This window comes from Bos taurus, chromosome 24, assembly GCF_002263795.3.
Source record: "Bos taurus isolate L1 Dominette 01449 registration number 42190680 breed Hereford chromosome 24, ARS-UCD2.0, whole genome shotgun sequence".
NCBI classification, from domain to species: Eukaryota; Metazoa; Chordata; class Mammalia; order Artiodactyla; family Bovidae; genus Bos; species Bos taurus.
This window is the reverse complement of record NC_037351.1, coordinates 35,914,715-35,935,909: the sequence shown is the minus strand read 5'-3', so window position 1 is coordinate 35,935,909 and position 21,195 is coordinate 35,914,715. Positions and strand designations below refer to the sequence as shown.

At 38.2% G+C, this 21,195-nt stretch overlaps 1 non-coding gene and 1 pseudogene across 1 annotated transcript; both read left to right on the top strand.

The window, feature by feature from the left end:
* Positions 1–1,859: 1,859 nt before the first annotated feature.
* Positions 1,860–1,962, top strand: LOC112444234 (U6 spliceosomal RNA). Its single transcript, XR_003032488.1, has one exon. It is a non-coding gene; the product is annotated as a U6 spliceosomal RNA (small nuclear RNA).
* Positions 1,963–3,579: 1,617 nt separating this feature from the next.
* LOC786055 (elongation factor 1-alpha 1-like) overlaps positions 3,580–21,195 on the top strand; it is a 39,571-nt pseudogene continuing 21,955 nt past the window's right edge.

Here is a 21,195-nt window from a genome sequence, read left to right as displayed (position 1 = left end):
GGACAGGGAAGTCTGGCGTGCTGCAGTCTGTGGGGTTGCAGAGAGTTGGACACAACTTAGGGACAGAACAACAGCAAATAAACCCCAACACAGATCTAGAAGCTGCTTTTCCTGTGCCCCACTACAATTGCATCCCAAGTTCCCATTAAAACTGCATGTCTGCATCTACATTAGACTGTGAGATACAATGTACTTCATTGCTTGATTCAAGATTTAAGAGAAAATGAAGTATAAGCCTGCAACTTCCCTCCCTGAATTAGAGACAGAAAATCAAGAACCCAGGAGATTTTACAAAGCAGTGGTCTTTGAAGTGAATTTCTGTACCAAAAATAAAGATGAATTTTTTTTAAATAAAATAAAATTCAAAAGGGAGAAAACTCACTAGCTGAAAGCTAAATGATAACTTTTTTAAACTATATTGCTGTTTACTACCCTAGCTTGTCAAAGTCCCAGAGACTGTAGAGGTAGTAAACAGGTGTTGGTGTCCTCCCATCTTTTCAAAGAGCACCGGTCCTGTCCTCACCTCGTGCAGCTGGATTCTGCATACCAAATCCCATAGGTGGAGCATAGTGCCCACCCTGTGAGCCAATCTACCATTCTATGGTAATATGCTCTTTGCATGAAACTTTGTACAACGGAATAGGATTGAGGTTCAGTGACTAAGAAAAAGCTTTGAAGTGCAAGGGATTAAGAATTAATCTTGGTAGCTGCTAGGGATCATTTGTAAATAGATCTCTGCAACTTGGAAATCATTTTCTGAAATCAGCAGCTGGGTAGCAAATTTGGATTCACCTGGTCCTCGTAACACACTCCCTCTGATATGCTTCCACTGACTTCAAGTCTTTCCCTACAACAAGCACATTCAGAGTTCCTAAGTGTTTCACTCCAACCCCAGGTGGAGATTTCCATGTAAAGCAAATATAATGTGATCATAGAAAGAAATCTATCATAGAAATTTGCCAGCTTGAGTGGTTAGAGCAGAAAGAGTTTTAGAAAGCCAATACAAAAAGAGAAAACCCAATAGGACCCAAATATACATTCTGAACACAGGAATGGAAGTGAGGGGTACCTCCAGGGAAATGGTGTGAGTTCCCATCCATTCTTTTCAATGACTCAATAGAAGTTAATTGGTCATTTTTTTTTTCCCTACATAGATACTTATTTGATCCACCACTATTGAAATGACCATTCTTTTCCCCACTGCACTGCAGTGCCACCTTTGTTTTAAATTAAGTGACTGCCTGTGTAAGGTTTGCTTCTTGACTGTTTATTCTGTTTGTTTGTTTGTTTTAACTTTACAATATTGTATTGGTTTTGCAAGTAAATAGACTGATGACTAAACTGAGCACTGAAGAATTGATGCTTTTAAACTGTGGTACTGGAGAAGATTCTTGAGAGTCCCTTGGACAGCCAGGATATCAAACCAGTCAATCGTAAAGGAAATCAACCCTGAATATTCATTGGAAGGACTGATGCTGAAGCTGAAGCTCCAATACTTTGGCCACCTGTTGCAAATAGCCAATTCATTGCAAAAGACCCTGATGCTGGGAAAGACTGAAGGCAGGAGCAGAAGAAGACAACAGAGGATGAGATGGTTGGATGGCATTACCAATTCAATGGACATGAGTTTGAGCAAACTCCGGGAGATAGTGAAGGACAGGGAAGCTGGTAGTGTGCAGTCCATGGGGTCGCAGAGAGTTGGAGAAACAACTGAGAAACTGAACAACAACAAAAGACTGATGACAGCATGCTCTGTGAGCCCACGGAAACGGACATCAGAAACTTTACAAGCGGGAGGTGGATCAGAACGACGCTAGGCTCCTATCTGCTCACGACCACAGCAAAACTACAACCAATGCTTGCTTTGGCAGCACATATAGTAAAATTGGAATGATACAGAGAAGATTAGCATGGCCCCTGTGCAAGGATGACATGCAAATTCCTGAAGCATTCCATATTTTTAGACAGCCTCTTCAATAAATGATGCTGGGGAAACTGGACAGCTGCATGTAAGAGAATGAAACTAGAACACTTCCTAACACCACACACAAAGATAAATTCAAAATGGATTAAAGACCTAAATGTAAGATCAGAAACTAGAAAACTCTTTGAGGAAAACAAAGGCAGAACACTTGATGACATAAATCAAAGCAAGATCCTCTATGACACACCTCCTAGAGTAATAGAAATAAAAACAAAAGTAAACAAGTGGGACCTGATTAAACTTAAAAGCTTTTGCACGGCAAAGGAAACTATAAGCAAGGTGAAAAGACAACCTTCAGAATAGGAGAAGATAATAGCAAATGAAACAACTGACAAAGGATTAATTTCCAAAATATACAAGTAGTTCATACAACCCAGTACCAGAAAAACAACCAATCAAAAAGTGGGAAAAAGACCTAAACAGACATTTCTCCAAAGAAGACATACAGATGGCTAACAAACACATGAAAAGATGCTCAACATCACTCATTATTAGAGAAATGCAAATCAAAACTGCAATGAGATATCACCTCACACCTGTCAGAATGGCCATCATCAAAAAGCCTACAAACAATAAATGCTGGAGAGGGTGTGGAGAAAAGGGAATGCTCCGGCACTGTTGGTGGGAATGTAAATTGATACAGCCACTATGGGAGATGGTATGGAGATTCCTTAAAAAACTAGGAATAAAATCACCATATGACCCAGCAATCCCATTCCTAGGCACATACCCTGAGAAAACCAAAATTGAAAAAGACACATGTATCCCATTGTTCATTGCAGCACTATTTACAATAGCTAGAACATGGAAGCAACCTGGATGTCCATCGACAGATGAATGAATAAAGAAGTTGTGGTCCATATACATAATGGAATATTCCTCAGCCATAAAAAGGAATGCATTTGAGTCAGTTCTAATGAGGTGGATGAACCTACTTGAGCCTATTATACAGAGTGAAGTAAGTCAGAAAGAGAAAGAGAAATATTGTATTTGAATACATATATATGGAATCTAGAAAAATGGTACTGAAGAGTTTATTTGCAGGACAGCAAGGGAGAAACACACATAGAGAATAGACTTATGGACATGGGGAGAGAGGAGGAGAGGGTGAGATATATGGAGAGAGTAACATGGAAACCTACATTACCATATGTAAAATAGATAGCCATTGGGAATTTGCTGTGTGGCTCAGGAAACTTAAACAGGGGCTCTATATCAACCTGGAGGGGTGGGATGGGGTGGGAGATGGGAGGGAGGTTCAAAAAGGAGGGGATCTATGTATACCCATGGCTGATTCATGTTGAGGTTTGACAGAAAACAACAAAATTCTGTAAAGCAATTATCCTTCAATTAAAAAATAATTTTAAAAAAGACTACACATAGAATGTCTCTCGTTAAACTCAACCTGGGGACTAGCAGGACAACCAAGGCTATAAAGGAAGATGCACACTCTGAGTTTGGTAGGAAGGGAGGAGAAGTGATGTGGCCAGGACCCACACCCCACACCCACACCGCGACACGGAAGAGGAGGGGATAGCACAGGCTCAGGGTTCTCCCCGTGCAGAGCGAGGGGTTCAAGCCACATGTTAGACATTATGTCAGTGGAAAGACAAGCCCCTTTAGCAGGTTTGAAAACCAGCGGGACTTACCAGAGGACTGTAAGAAACCGAGACTCTGCTCTTCAACAGCACACACACATTCGTGTTTACACCCAGTCACAGAGACAGCAGACTGAAGACCGCCTGGGGTTCTTGTTGACTTGCCAGGAACACCCTAGGGCAACCCCCAGCCTGTCCCAGATTCCCACTCCAGCCCCTCTTGCTCTAGCTCTGCTCCTCACTAAGGCAGAGGCGGCTAAGCGTGACACCAACCCCGCCATCCCTGAGGCACCTCTAACTAATGCACACATCAGGGGAAAAGTAAAACCAGCACGGAAGTGCCACCCCAGACCCTTAAGCCCAGTCACACCCCCAAACCATGGCTTCCCTGCTGGCTCAGCTGGTAAAGAATCTGCCTGCAATGTAGGAGGCCTGGGTTTGATCCCTGGGTTGGGACGATCCCCTGAAGAAGGGAAAGGCTACCCACTCCAGTATTCTGGCCTGGAGAATTCCATGGACACGACTGAGTGATTTTCACTTTCACACCCCAAAGGCTGAGAATGCCATCACACAACCAACTAGCTGAGGTCTCCTCCTCAGGCCCTCCAGCCCCAACCCTGCCCCCCATAGGCAGTGACAACCATTGAGCATAGGAGAAGCCCCTATTTACACCAGACTCTGGCTCTAGCCCCACCAACTCCAGCTCCACTTTCCACCAATGCAATGATGACCGGCACACACCAGGGGAGGACATGGCTCATGCTTACCTTTGATGCACCTCCAAAGGCACAGGACACAGGCAAAGTTGACAAGGACACACCTTCAATCCAGGACAGGCTACTGTTTCACCTAACTTCATAGAAAGAGACAGAAAGTTAAACAAAATGAGGAGACAAAAGACTATGCTTCAAACAAAGGACAAGAAAAAAATATCTTGAGAAAAGCCTTAATGAAACCAAAATAAATAATTTACCAGATCGAGTTCAAAGCAATAGCAATAAGAAAGCTAACTGAACTGAGGGAAAGAAGCAAGTTAATATCTCTGATGAATATAAATGCAAACATTCTCAGCACAATATTGGCAAGCCAAATTCAACACCACATAGAAGGGATCATACACTGTGATCAAGTGGGGTTTATTCAAGAGATGCAAGGATGGTGCAAAATCTGCAAACCAAACAATGTGATAAAAGAAGGAAAAAAATACAATCATCTCAATAGACACGAAAAAAGGCATTTGACAAATTTCAACATCCATTAATGATAAAAAATTCTCATTAAAGTTGATATATAGGAAAATAGAGATAGCGTACAGCGACAGAAATACTAACTTAAAGATTGGCTTCTGGATTCAAACTTAATCTCACTGAGCTGAAACATAATTAGAATACAAGCTATGTCATAACAACAACTCTATCGATTGAAGCAATTCATGAATTTTACTGCTGAACATTTCCAAGTATACCTCCTTTTCACTATATATTTGACACACTCTCCTCTCTTCTCTGAAAATAAGTGACATCATTTTAAATAATCTTGAGATTACAGATACTATGTTGGTATTTTCTGTTTAAAACACCTCCTCCTTGCATCATTGGTGAGGCAAGTTACTTACCCTAGGGTTACACAGATGGCCATAAGACATCCAACTCTAGACAGATGATATCAGCAACAGTTATTTGTCACGTAATAACTGACAGAGGAGGAGGACACTATGCAGGGCCATAGGGCAGTTTTACTTAAGAACAAGATAGAATGAACAACCCGGGCTGTGGAAGGCAGATTTTCTAATATGGAGAAGGAAGGAAACACCAAGTTTTCCACAAAATGATGTAATTGATTTGTTTGCATAATTTGTGGGCTGCAAGGGAAATGAAACCCACTACTCAGAGATAAGCAGGAACTGCACTTGGTTTCTTTGATATGGAGGGTTGTTTGGCTGGAAGATTTTATCTGCAGAAGCAAAGTAGAAAGGGGAACTTGGATTGGACAACACAAGTCTCTTCCAACTTCCCCCAGATGTCAAGGCAACACATAATACTAATTTTAGGTCTGATACCACACTTAAATATATAGTTGTAACTAAAGAACACAAATTCTACAAATTTAGTCTCTATCACCTATGAAATTTCTTAGTTATTCTCTCTCCTGAGGGAAAACTACATCCTCTGATCAGTTGTACCTACAGCAATCGGGGAATTATTGTTCCTTTACATCCCCGACATAGACTCAGTCTTATCACTGTCCCTCTGTACCTAAGAAAGCAGCTACTATTTTGTTAACTCAGCATGTCAACCCTGTCATGTAGCTAAAGATGACTCTTATCCTGTAGGTGTAATTTGTTTACAGCACTAATGAAGGTATACACATGGCTTCAATACAGCTCTGGGGATGTTCCAAATGGAACATCATCAGCTACCATTTCATTCTTATTGCAAGATTTTGAAGCACTTAAGCCTCATGCTTCTTGAAAATTATTCTCAGAAATAGTTTGCCCTCTGATACAAGGAAATTTATGCTTGTGAACTGTAGTGTTGGAGAAGACTCTTGAGAGTCCATTGGACTGCATGGAGATCAAACCAGTCAATCTTAAAGAAAATCAATCCTGAATATTAACTGGAGGGACTGATGCTGAAGCTGAAGCTACAATACTTTGGCCAGCTGATGAGAAGAACTACTCACTGGAAAAGACCTTGATGCTGGGAAAGATTGAAGGCAAGAGGAGAAGGGGACAACAGAGGATGAGATGGTTGGATGGCATCACCAACTCAATGGACATGAATTTGAGCAGGCTCCAGGAGTTGGTGATGGACAGGGAAGCCTGGCATGCTGCAGTCCATGGGGTCACAAAGAGTTGGACATGACTAGACAGGGAGGCCTGGCGTGCTGTGATTCATGGGGTTGCAAAGAGTCGGACACAACCAAGCAACTGAGCTGAGCTGAGCGACTGAACTGACTGACAAGGGAAATGAAGACCAACACTACCTCTGCGATGACTATGTTGGGAAGATGCTTGAAATTCCACGAAACACACTGAACAGGTAAGAGTCATTTATCCTTAACCACTAGATAAGTGCTTTGAATATGACTGAAAGGTTTAGTTTCTTTATCCAGATTAAGCATGCTCCCAGAATATTACTCACATTGTTCTTTTTCATGATACAAAAGTAAATAATCCCTCCCAAATGATCACAAATTCTTAATTTGTAAACACCTGAATTGATGAGATTTCACTCTATTTTGGAACTTTTTTAAAATCCTATAAAAAGGACCTGGTTAATAAATGTCCCATAGCCTAAGGGAATTAAACATGGAATCTTTCTCAAGTATTGTTAATAACAGAAACAAAGCTACATTTCTTTACTCAAAATGTAGCTTTATATAGAGGGGCTATCAAGGGACACAAGATTTTAGAAGAGCACAAGCATATGAAACATCATCCATTCTCGCTTTAAATACCAAAATGCCAAAATCATTCAACTCTAGGAATGCTATCAAAAGTCAGAATCTTCAAGTAAATGAGCCGGATGCCTGTTCAGGAGTATGGGGGAAGGAAATGAACACAAGAGGAACTATAATCAGGAGTCACCTGGCCGAACACATCTAACATCAGCTTTCAGGGTCAGAGCTGCAAAGATTATTTACAGCAAGGTGCACCTGCTCTACAAGCAAAAGCCTGTGATGGTTTTCTGACCTCCCAGGTTGGGTCATGCCAACATACCAAAACAGATCTTAGTCTCCATTCCCTTAAAAAAATGAATTTCTAAGCACTTGTGCTTCATCTGTGCTTCTCGACTTTCTTCCCTCCTGAAATTCCGCTTGTTAAAGTCTGAAAGGTAATTTAATAGTGTGTAATTTTTGATTTATGGTTTTCCCCTCCTTCCTTGACATACAACTAGTACTTCTCATTTATTTCTACCACAAAATAAATCATATGGAATTCCAGGAGAACTCTATCCCCAGTTGGTCATTCTTTAAATCTCTGATTGGTAAGACAAAACATCTAAAGACAATCAAGTCTTGTAGGGATGAGAAACAACTGAATAGCAAACTCACAGGCCAATAGTCAAATGATTTCTATAACTAGGCAAAGTTGGTATAGAAAAGTTTGTTTCAGGTAGCCTTTGGTCCTTTCTTGTCTTTCCTTCTTTACAGCACTTTTCTCTGTCACCTCTTCTACTCCTGACTCCCCGGCCATCATTTTCCATAAAATGGGATACTTTTCATAAGACTACCTAGTGTGTGGTCAGATTATAACACTCAGTAACTTTCCTCTTTGCTTTGCCATGTACATACATATAAGATGAAATCTAATAAATTTATTTACATCAAGATATCAATGACTTAAAAGTTCCACCTTTGTAGCGGATGTGTTCTGTTGTAAGTCTGCCATGTACCTCTTCTCCCTCTTACACCAGTTAAATGTCTACTGACTTCAAAAATTTCTCTTGCTCTTTTTCATATGTTCTTGGTAGGGATGCCAACCATAGCACATCATCCTTGCTAGGCACTAGGGTGGGCCCATGGTTTATGGTAAGTTAACTGGATTCTGCCTCCCTGATATCAATCTAGAGCAGAGATTCTGAAGAGTGGAAAATCAATTGTCACCAAATTACTCATTGCTAGAATCCAGAAGGAAGTCCCACAGTTTCTGCAGTTGACAACAGCTGTCCTAGCTCTCTGCCTTTTCTGAGCAAGGGTTTTCACCTGTCTTCTATTCACTTCAGTTTCCTCACAACATCATGTCTTTTGCTTCCGTTTCCAAGCATACGCACAAAGACACTTTAAACGCACCCTTCCCCAGATGAGGAAGTAGAGAAGAGCTTGCCTTTCTCAAGAGGGATCTAAAAGTCAAGATAATCATTCATCATCAAGGGTCAGAAAGAGATAAAAGTGGACAGAAATTTGGGTGGAGGAGTGAAGTTCACACTCCTTGACTGATATTATATCCCTGACTTTTTGTGTTTATATGTGAACTGCATTAAAAATTTGCAAAGATTTTACAATGTATGTAACTCTGTAGACTTCAAACAGTTCCTTTCATTTAGGGGCTCTGCATTTCCCCTGGGGCCTCAGAGTCTCTGCTGAGTCTTCTGCTTCCAGTCAGCTAATGAGGCAGAGAGAGAGAAGGTGAAGGATCACATATGATGAAGAGACAATCCTGCGAGTAACAAACACCATTTCCACACACATTCTGTTTGAAAGAATTAGTTACATGGTCCTACCTATGTGCACTCAGATTGGGAAGGTAGCTGAGATGTGTGTTCAGGAGGAAAAAGAAGTTTACAAGTTTGAAGCTAGCTATCTGCCACCACTGCATCCATTTCATAGTCTAGCAATATGATATGAGCATTGTGTTTGTAAAAGCTATAGTTTGTGGTTAAACAATACTTCAGTTCTTATTTTAAAATTTTTCATCAACAGATAAAATATAAAATTTCTGTAGCAGAGAATTTTAGAAGTTGCCTAGTTTCCTGTTGCTCCTCATTCCTCTCTCCACACATATAGCCTTTTTGTTATTTTCTCTATGATTCAGCTACCATATTCATGGCCCTAATTGGGGAAAAGAATAAGCTGTTTCTTACGCATTGCCCAGGTGGACAGATATGAAGTAAAAATAAGTAAAAGCGTAAGTAAATATTTGTTATCTCAACAAGTTCCTGTAAAGGTTCCCTTTGGCCATCAGTATCTATAACCTACCTCTGTGACTCTGGAATAAAGCCTTAAAAAAAAATTTCCAGTCCATGTCCATGCACATGTCCATAGCAGAGAACAATTAAACAATAGCTTAAAACTTGGTTTCATTCATTCTTCTTAAATAAAATGAAATATTCTCTGTGTATGTGTCTCTCTCTCCCTGTGTGTCTCTCTGTAGATGGATGGATAGATAGATAGATTATATAGATGGATGGAATCTTTCTCTGTCTTGGATTAAGAATAAGTAAAAATCAAATTTCTGGTTTGAAAGGTTAACTGAGCAGATAGCAAAAAACTGGTTATGAATTTAAGCCACTACATACAGAAAAAACTAAGTGAGAGCTTTCTTCATCTATATGCACATACAGATGAAATCTTTATGTAAGTTTTATAAAATCATGAAATAATGCTAAATATTATGATGCATAAGAACTTACATGGCAGAATTACACAACACAGATAAAGATGTACAAGTGAAGTTCAAGATTGTGATTTGCACTAAAATGAAAGGGGAAGGAAGGAAGGGGTAATGGGACAATTTTAAGTTTACCTACAGAGGTTTCTTTTTTCCCCTAAAAAGTAAAAGAACTTTCCAGAAGAAAACATAGGATAAAATCTTCATGATGCTGAGATAGGCAAAAATTTCAAATACAGGACACAAAACTTAAAGGCCATAGTTAAATTGGACTTCCAAGTTTAAACTATCTGCTGTTTGTAAAACATTACTAAGATAAAGGAAAATCAGGGAAAATAATATTTACAATGCATGTATCTAACAAAAGACTTGGATCCAGAATGTATGCCTTCAAAATTATGACAAATAACCCTATTTTAATGGGCAAATGGATGATGAAAAACTGTATGATAAAATGCTCAGCATCATTAATCATCAGGGAAATGGAAATTAAAGCCACAACAAAACAGCTCCAACCATGAGAAATACCTAAAATTAGAAATGTTGAAAATAACAAGTACTACATGAGCATATAGAGCAACTGGAACTCTAATACATGGCTGATGAGAATGTGAATGGGTACACCACTTTGTATAAATGCATGACAGCTCCTTTTAAAGTTGACGACTTATCATACATCCCAGAAGTTCTCCTTTACCATCTGAGCCACCAGGGAAAATGTGGCTCCCTCAAAACAAACAAACAAACACATGTCTACACAAATATTTGTAAATGAATGTCCACACACATATAGCCTTACTTATAATAGTCAAAACCTGAAAACAAATACCTGTGAACAGAGGGATGGATAAATAAATTTTAAAATATCCATACAACTGAACACTACTTAAAAATTTAAAAATGTGATTAACTGATAAATGCAACAATATGGATGAATCTCAAAAACATGCTGAACAAAGGAAGTCAGATACAAGCAAGTCATAATGTATGATTTAATCTAGCTAAAATTCTAGAATACAAATAAACAGACTAGAAAACTGGAGTGGGGAATTTGACCAAGAAAGTGCAGAGGAAACTTTTGGAGGTAATGGATGTGCACTTTTTCTCAACTATGTGGTAGTTACACAGATATACACCTTTACCAAAATTCATCAAACTAGATGATCAGAGTAGGTGCATTTTATTATGTATAAATCATACCTCAATAAAGTTGAGTTTTAATTTGAAAGTGAAAGTCGCTCAGCCATGTCCACTCTTTGCAACCCCATGGACTGTAGCCTCTGTCTATGGGATTTCCTAGGCCAGAATACTGGAGGGGGTTGCCACGCCCTTCTCCAGGGGATCTTCCCAACCCTGGGATCAAACTTGCAACTCCTGCATTGCAGGAGGATTCTTTACCATCTGAGCCACCAGGGAAATTGTGAAAAATATCAATACTTAATTCTGAATTTTGAGTGCTGTATCATTTAGGGTCCTAGCAAGAAGCATGGCAACCTAACCTGGGATTTGAAGAAACTTTAAGGAAGGGAATATTAAAGGACATATGGGCAGAAATAAGGAAGCAGTGTATTGAAGAATTCAGGGACTTGCGACAACAGGCCAAGGAATCTGAGTTATCTGAATCCAAATGAGCATTACAAGTACCAAACACAACCTCTCCCATCCTCTCAGACACAGGAAGGAGATGAGAAAGAACACAGACATTTGAATTTCTTAACACTATTGGAGAAGAGGTACTAGGTAGCAGTGACCAGAGATAAGACTAAATAGGTTTTTTTTTTTTTTTAAGAGGGAAGAAGACGGATATGAATCTGTAGGGCTTTATAAGCCAAAATAAGGAGTTTGGTCTTTAACCTGAATTCACTTAAGAGTTTCATGTTTCAAAAAATGCATGAAGATAATTCCATTTTTAAAGATTACTCTGATTTTTCTTTCTTAGATTCTAAAAACGGAATTGCTACTAGACAGGAATTTTTTCTTAGAGTATATATTGTATAAGTTTGATTTTTTTCATTTTAATTGGAGGCTAATTACAATATTGTGGTGGTTTTGTAAAATGATATTAAACAACTTTGTATATGAAAAAAAGAGTATATATTATAGCATTATTAATAATAGCAGTAAAATTATTATTATATATAAACTTCTGGTGAAATATCTTCTAGTTGTTTCAACTGTTTTCTTGAGCTTAGTCTTTGTTTTTTAATTTGATTAAAACTACTGAGTATTTATTTTCATAATTTAATTTGCTTCCCATTTGGAGATATTGTTTTCAAAAACATTTTCTTCTTCATTGACTTTTTAAAATATCACCCTTTAATTCATCTGAAATTAACTTTAGACTGTCATAAAATACGACAGCAATGATTATGACTGTGTAGCAAAGAAGACTTAGCAGTTTCTACTGTGTCTTGTACATAATGGGCCTCAATGGTGATATAAATATTTGTCAGAGCCAATGCTTATAATGATTTGCCCACGTGCTTTCAAGTTGTAGCCATCACTTTTATCATTAATTACACTGGAGTATTCATAGCCCAGTGTTACAATAACAAGATGCAGTCATTTTTCATTAATTTTTAAAATTCTGTAATCTATTAATCATGATCAACCATCTAAAGTTAACTTTTAAGATAATGAGCTACTTTAAAATTTTAATTGATTCATGAGTCATCTGTGAATTTTTAAGGGCAATAAGTGAGTTTTATTGCCCTAAATATCAAGAAGAAACATGCTACTCAGAATGTCTCCTCATTTACCTGGAAAGGAACACCTTGGCAAATTATTTAACCAATGCCAATGTCCAATCCCATGTTTTCACAGCTCAGAATCTTTTGTTCAAGAACATGAGAAAATAGACACTTCCCTGGTGGTGTAGTGGCTAAAAGACTGTGCTCCCAGTAAGGAACACAGGAAAATAAGCCCAGTGGAGATATTGGTGGCAAAATGACAGAGAGAAACTGTTTCTCCAGGACACCTCTGCTCTTCATTATTTATCAGTAACAAACATGAGCATGAACCAGAAAAGCACCTGGAACCAAATTTACACTGAATGAAAAAAATAAACATATCTTGGCATCATCAGTAGCTATATCTTAATTCTCATCCAACTCACCATATCTCTAGACCATAAAGTTTCTGCCTAGCATAATGGGGAGCACCTCCATTCCAGCTAACGCAGCAAAGCCATACAGGAAAGCGGAGACCAGAGTCTGAGAGTAGGTGGGTTTCTAGGGAGGAAGCCACAATCACTGGGTGAGAAAGAAGCTTTGAGAAAGCAAATCTCGAACGTCCATCCTTCTAGAATAAACACTCAGATTTAGGTTATCTCTAAGAACTTGGTGACTATGGTATGAAAAAGAAAGGAAAGATTCTGGGCTATTAAACCAGTGAATGACCAAGTGCAGAATCGGGCAGAGACAGCACTTGAACATGTCTCCAGAAAGCTCAAATGCAATAGTCCAGACATGTAGGCACCTCCAGCATCTGCCGTGTATGTGGGCAGGGGGACAGGGAAGAACAGGGGGGTGATCCTCAGCAGTATCTCAACATCCCTTATAAGGATGTGGGAAATGTTTCTTCAGGCAGAGAAGAAGCCCAGTGGATACCAACCTTTGATGCTCCTCAACACCATCCCCAAACACAACTCATTCCCATTACACCTGCTGTTATTAGAAGCATCCATTCACAAGAGGGTGTGTTTCCTGCCCCTCTCTACAGACAACATTGTAGAATATTGCAGCAGCCATTTCTAAAAACCATGTAAAACATTTATTCAATGTATATATTTCAGCTTTGGATGGATAATACATTCAACATAGTGCAAAGTGTAAACAATACCAAAGGCTATACAATGAAAAGTCAGTCTTCCTCCATTGCCGATCCCCAAGTTCCCTCCCCAACGCTGCTGGTATTACCTATTTCATGAGCATCCATCTGGAGATATTCTAATATAACATCACAAATTATAGATATATACTTTTCTTTAAACGAATAATAGCATTTGTATAGATTAATTGAAATGATCTCTCATTTTGCTTTCAGCTGGCTAGGATTCCATCGTATGGCTCTACCACAGTATATATCAGTTAAGTGTGTTAGTCACTCAGTAGTGTCCGACTCTTTGTGACCCCATGGACTGTAGCCTGCCAGGCTCCTCTGTCCATGGGATTTTCCAGGCAAAAATACTGGAGGGGGTTGCCATTTCCTCCTCCAGAGGTTATTCCTGACTCAGGGATTGAACCTGGGTCTCCAGCATTACAGGCAGATTCTTTACTGTCTGAGCAACCAGGGAAGCCCTAAATAACCAGCTCCTATCCAACTTTTGTTTCCAATCTACACTCTCACAGATGAGGCTACAGTGGGTATCTGTGTGGATTCATCATATGGTAACTGTGTGAATAAATATGTAGGACAGAATTTCAGGGTTAAAATGACTATACTTGTAATTTTTGTCACAGATCATTTGGAGCAACCAATCGCTGAGTATAGCTATTAATACTTGCATATCTTTTAGCCAGATCTCCTGGTTTCAGTTTCTACTTCTGCCGCTTATTTTCATCACAACTAAGCAAATTAGTTCTTTCTAGATCTGTTTCACCATCTGCAAACAGGAATGAGAATTGTACTTGCTCTACAGGATCATTGTGAGGAACTGGTTAATTAACATATATAAAACTCAGTACAGTATCTGACACAAGATAAGTACTCAAAAAAATCGTAATTCTTATTATTGTTCTATTATTAACTCTTATCACATAGAATACAAGTTTGCATTATAGAATTTTTTTCTTCTTTGCTAATCTAATAGGATTTTCACCTAAATCACTGTGGTTTTAATTTATCTTTATTCTATCTTGTAAAGTACTTAAGTATGCTTTCATAAGTTTGAGTCATCTGTAATTTCTTTCTGTGAAGTATCTTCTTATGACTTTTGCTCTTATTTTTATCGGATTATTATTGCTTTATTAATGAATAAAAAGTCTCTACATATTAAGGAAATTAGCTTTTTGCCTATGATATGTAATTAAATTTTTCTAAACTTGTAATTTTTATTTTACTTATGGTTATTTTTCCCATGGAAGTGTTATTTTCAGTCAAATTTATGGAAAAGTTTTTGAATGGCTTCTAGTTTTATATGACATTTACAAATGCTTTCTTATTTCAAAAATATTTAATTTCAGCTATGTTTCAGCATAATACTTTTATGATAAATTTTTACATTAAAATCTTTGCTCCATGTGAAATTAGGATAGGAGCCAATTTTATTTTTTTCCAGATGGCCATGCAGTCGTCTCAGCACCATATATTGAATAATTCATCTTTTCCCCCTGATTTTTCAATACCACCTTTAACACACACCAAATTCACAAATATGTTGCACCCGTATCTGGACATCTTACTGTTTTATTGAATTACACATTATTTATACAAGTGCCAGTACCAGCCTTTAAATTATTATATAGCTATAATACATTCAATATCCTGTAGGACTAACTATCCTGTGAGTACATTCAAAAAGCAATTTTTATTTGCTTCTTTAGAAATTCCCTAAAATTTACTGTTTATTTTACCATAAGAAAGTTAGAACAGTTTTTGTGGTTCATATAAAAATCCTAGTGTAGTTATTAAGGAGAATTCTAAACACAGATTTATTTGGAGAGACTAAACATCATAATGATATTTATTATAACAAGCATCATAATGATATTTATCTAAGAAGAAAAAACACTTTTCTATTTGAGTGTTCTTGGATAACTCAATAGTATTCTAAATTTTCATTCACATAGATGCTTTACATTTCTTAAATGTATTGCTAGGTATTCAATCTCTTTGTGGCTGTGGTTAATAGGTGCTTCCTTTCAATTATACTTTTCTATTATGTTTTAGTTTGTAGACAGGAAGACAGTTTTTTCTTAATATACTAACCACTTCACTGAAATTTCTTATTGCTATAATAGATTTTTCAGGTAAATCACTTAGATTTTTTTGTTTGTTTGTTTGTTTTTGTTTTTTTCCTAATTTTATTTTATTTTTAAACTTTACATAATTGTATTAGTTTTGCCAAATATCAAAATGAATCCGCCACAGGTATACATGTGTTCCCCATCCTGAACCCTCCTCCCTCCTCCCTCCCCATACCATCCCTCTGGGTCGTCCCAGTGCACTAGCCCCAAGCATCCAGTATCGTGCATCGAACCAGTCCAGGTTCGATAACTTAGATTTTTAACCCATATAACCATATTACCTGCCAATACTTTGTCTTCTCTGTTATAACTTTTACATTCATTTATTTTCTCTAATTTTATTGCATTAGCTATATTTTATTCAAGAATGATACCATAATGAAAATTTTCTTTTGTTCCTGAATGTAAAGGAATGGTTTCTAGATGTTCTAGATGCTGCTCTTTTTTAAATATGGAACAAGATTATATTTTTATTATGTTAAGAATATTTTGTTAGTGTATTGTATCGTATTATCAAGAGTTTCTTATCAAGAATGGAAGATGAATTATATCAAATGCTCCTTTAGTAATAAAGAGATGATCACGTTTTCTCCTTTTATTTATTAATTTGGTGACTTATAGTATTACATATTTTGATATTGAGTTATTCTTACACTCAATAGTCCTTAACTCAACAGCAATCTTTACTGGCTCTGGGATTCTAGTCTTTCATTTTTGTTCTATTCTTGAGGGGTTTTGTCAGGATATTGACTAGGGGAAAAACTCCCCAACTTCTATAATGTATTAAAAAACACTAGTGCCCTAATAAGGACCTACTGTAGAGCACAGGGGACTCTACTCAATACTCTGTAATGGCCTATATGGGGGAGAATCTTTTAAAGAGTGGAGATAGAGATACACACACACACACACACACACACACATATATATATATATATATGTATATATAATATCTATAACTGATTCACTTTGCTATACAGCAGAAATTAATGCAATATTGTAAATCAACTATATTCCAATAAAAGCTTTTAAAAATAAAACTGTAAAAACTAGAAGGGGTGAAGAATACACTTTATTTCTTAAGTTGCTATTTTTTCCATATTGAATACATATAAATAAAAATTATATCCTTTAAGAAAATTAAGATGAACCCTCCAAGTAGCAATGGAGGAGGAATGTCTATGGGAGGAAGAATCATCTCCATGTACTCAGATTCACCTTCCTCTGGAAATTTCCCAACAATCCCCTTTGCCAGTAGTGCTTCACCAGGAAAGATGTTATTTTCTTTTCCAAAGTTCTGCCCAGATGATTATATAAGAATGTTAGGGCTTCTTTTTTCAATTTCCTAATCATGAATGTAATAAAGCAGAATTAGTCAAATAAATTTTTAATAAGAATCAAAGATTAACAAAAGGAAAATAAAGTTAGTGAGCTACACACATCTGGCTATCCTGGCTTATGGATGCACTTTGTTCTCAGGAGCTATCATGTTGATTGTCATCCTTGTGGGCCACTGAAGGGGAAAGAACACCTCAAGGAAGCTCCACGTTTTAATCTGAAATCCTCATTCTTAAATTCCTTCTCCCACTTGTTTCCATGCTATTTCCATCTTGAATGATCTCACATGCCAAAGGAGAAGCCCCACACTATGAAGGTCATTTGCTCACTAGTCCTCTTCCTCAAAGCAAGGATACCAGGAAGAGCAAAAACATCAAAAAATTAGATGGGAGGGGACATTCAAGAAGTGATTTAAAATATATCTCTTGAAACAATTCTACTTCACTTATGGCTTGGTGTTAGTAAAATGACTGTGCCTATTCCTAGTCAAGGCTATAGTTTTTCCTGTGGTCATGTATGGATGTGAGAGTTGGACTGTGAAGAAGGCTGAGCACCGAAGAATTGATGCTTTTGAAGTGCGGTGTTGGAGAAGACTCTTGAGAGTCCCTTGGACTGCAAGGAGATCCAGCCAGTCCATTCTGAAGGAGATCAGCCCTGGGTGTTCTTTGGAAGGAATGATGCTAAAGCTGAAACTCCAGTACTTTGGCCACCTCATGCGAAGAGTTGACTCATTGGAAAAGCCTCTGATGCTGGGAGGGATTGGGGGCAGGAGGAAAAGGGGACGACAGAGGATGAGATGGCTGGATGGCATCACTGACTCGATGGATGTGAGTCTGAGTGAACTCCGGGAGTTGGTGATGGACAGAGAGGCCTGGCGTGCTGTGATTCATGGGGTTGCAAAGAGTCGGACACGACTGAGTGACTGAACTGAACTGATTCCACTTAAATTGACTTATATACTTTCTGGGAATTAAGGAGGAATCATTATTGGAGGAGGAAGAATACAAAATGTTACAAAAGAAAGGCTATGGCGTTCCACCAGTGTTACACTAAAGCTCTTTTTACTACACTCTTGCCCTGTTGCACACATCAATGTGATTCCACAATAGCCAGCAACATCCTAACTGATGCTGCTAAAACTATTGGTGACAACCTACATCACTATCAAGTCCCATGGAGTGACACCTTAAGCTCAGTGTTTCAGTTAGCCTTCCAAGTTCCCCATCGTCATCAAAACCGACTCCCTCCATGTTACTCTACCCAAGAAAAATCTCAGTGTGCCACGGGAAGTATTTTTTTTTTCCTTTTCAAAAGTGTAGCTATTGAGAACAAAATGCAGTGATGTGAAGTGCCAGTTTTCAAAAGCAAATATCCTGCTATAAAGAACAGTCCAAAAAGAACAGCGGCAAAAAGCAAAATAAGTCTTGCTTCACTCTTCTTGGTTTACATTGATATGAATGAGGAGGAAAGAATGGAGTTATATAAAGAAACAAGGGGTGTGGTAGAAGGAGGTGGGCATATTACACAACGGCACTGAATTACTCAGCCATACTTCACAGGTGGCACCTTGCCTTGTCTTGTGCTCATCCTCAGTCATGTTTGACTCTTTGTGACCCCATGGACTGAAGCTCCTCCATCCATGGGGTTTTTCAGGCAAGAATACTGGAGTGAGTTGCCATTTCCCTCACCAGGGGGTCTTCCCAATCTAGGGATTGAACTCAAGTCTTGTTTCATGCACTGCAGGTGGATTCTTAGCCCACTGAGCGATCCAGGAAACCCCCAACAGGTGGCATATTTACATTGCAAAATATGTGCAATATGACGTTTATATTATTTTAGCTCAGGTGATATAACAGAATGCCATAGACTGTGTGGCTTAAACAACAGACATTCATAATGGTTCTAGAGGCTGGAAAGTCCAAGATCAAGGTGCCAGTACAGTTTGTGTCTGATGAGGCCCCTCTTCCTAGTTTGCAGATGGCTGCCTTCTTGCTGTTTCCTTACATGACAGATAGAATTCATGTCACTTCCTCTTTTTATAAGGGCACGAATCCTACCATGAGGGCCCCACCTTCATGACCTAATGTAACTCTAATCATTTCCCAAGGGCCCCACCTCCAAATACTACTGCACTGGGAATTTATGGATTTAACTTACGAATGAAGATAGGGTAAACACAACCATTCATTCAGTTCATAGCATAAATGAAATACCTATAGTCACACAATTCTACATATTAGGAAATGAAATGAATAAACTATGAAATCATACCAGTGGCAAGTCCTTGGCCTCACAAACTATCCAATAAAAGATCCTCAACTTTTGGCATACATACAGAACTCAACAAAAAACTGATTTCCTCTGAGTGCAGGAGCTAAGATCTGAAATGTACTCATCAGCTAACATGAACCACTAAAAGTGAGTTACCTACAAATAAATCAAACCTAGTAAATCACACCTAACAATCATCACAAGTGTTTAAGCTAAAACTGCCTCTATTCTTCATAGCTCAAACATCGCTTACATGAATATTAGTTGATTTCTTCCAGTTAATCTCTATAGTGTAGCTGCTGCTGCTGCTGCTGCTGCTGCTAAGTCGCTTCAGTCGTGTCCAACTCTGTGCGACCCCATAGACGGCAGCCCACCAGGCTCCCCTGTCCCTGAGATTCTCCAGGCAAGAACACTGGAGTGGGTTACCATTTCCTTCTCCAATGCATGAAAGCGAAAAGTGAAGTTGCTCAGTCGTGTCCAACTCCTACGACCCCATGGACTGCAGCCCACCAGGCCCCTCCATCCATGGGATTTTCCAGGCAAGAGTACCGGAGTGGGGTGCCATTGCCTTCTCCAATAGTGTAGCTACATTATGTAGAAGAAAATTTTGCAGGCTGATCTAGCTGCAATCTATTAGAATAACATGTTTCTCAGAAAACGAGTTCTAAATACCAAACAACTAATTTTAAAGAAAATCTTTATAATACAGACTCAATATAAATTAATGGCCCTGAATTTTAGAACCTTTGGGTTCCTGGAAGTGCACCATCTGAGCAAGCCTAGGACATGTGTGAGAATCTGCTGGAGAGAAAGTAAAGCACACCTTAGTTCCAAGTGAGTCACAGAGAACTGATATCTCTCTCAATGTCTTCCAGCCAAAAATTTTTTTAACCAATTTTAAGGGGCAAGAGACAATTCCTAAGTCATATATGATACATCAGAAAATAATTTTCAATGAAAAAGAACAGATGGTAAAAACAAAATTATCTGGGACCTTGTCATATGTGTAAGTACAAAGATAACAACGTGCTTTGAACAATATATTTGTGCATGAGCATTGTCAAATCTGTGGGATAAGAAGAGGGTATTTTCCCACTTTGACTCAACAAATGAGTTCAGAGACATTAAGTGAGTTTCCCAAACAGTCATAGTGCTGTGGTGATCTTAGATTAACAAGACTGAAATGTGTATCCTAAATCCAATAGTCTTAAGTAACTACTGCAGCAATGATCACAGTGAAGAGAAGGGATTAAGCACTAAGACAATTACAGACAATGCCAGGTATTTTGGGAAGTGAATGTGAAATTTTATTTTACTGAAATTAGGCAAGAAAATCAGTACAGAGAAGGACAAGTGAGAAAGAAGTGTGATAATCTGGTAATCTAAAAAGAAGTACAAAGGAAATGATGGGACTCTAGCAAAGTTCAAACATGGATAACAAAAGAGGGAGATCTTTAGGCCATCATATGTAACTGCTTGTCTGTTTTAAGTGAATGCTTAACTTCAACTCAACTCAACTTTATATTTTACTTCCATTACTTTTCTGCATAACCCCAAAAAGAAGCAAACATTTTGAAAATACCAAAAGTAAAAGATAATTGGCAGTAGTTGCACTATCCAGTAACAGAGGCCTGAATTAAACACTCCACCATAAATAGCTAGAAAAGTGGACAAAATATTGAAACCACTGTTTTCAGAATTGGGAAATCGGCAGTAAAGAACTATAATCCTTGAAATTAGATTACAGAGGAAAAAAATAGATAAGCCAAACAAGCATCTCAGCTTTCTGCCTGAAAGCACTTTCTAAATTATTAACCCACAGAGGAGAAATGAAAACAGTTTTCCAAGAGAAACAGACCCAGAAATACTGAGATGATAAAATTATTAGATAAGAACTACAAAGGAAAATATAGTGACTCTGGTTGA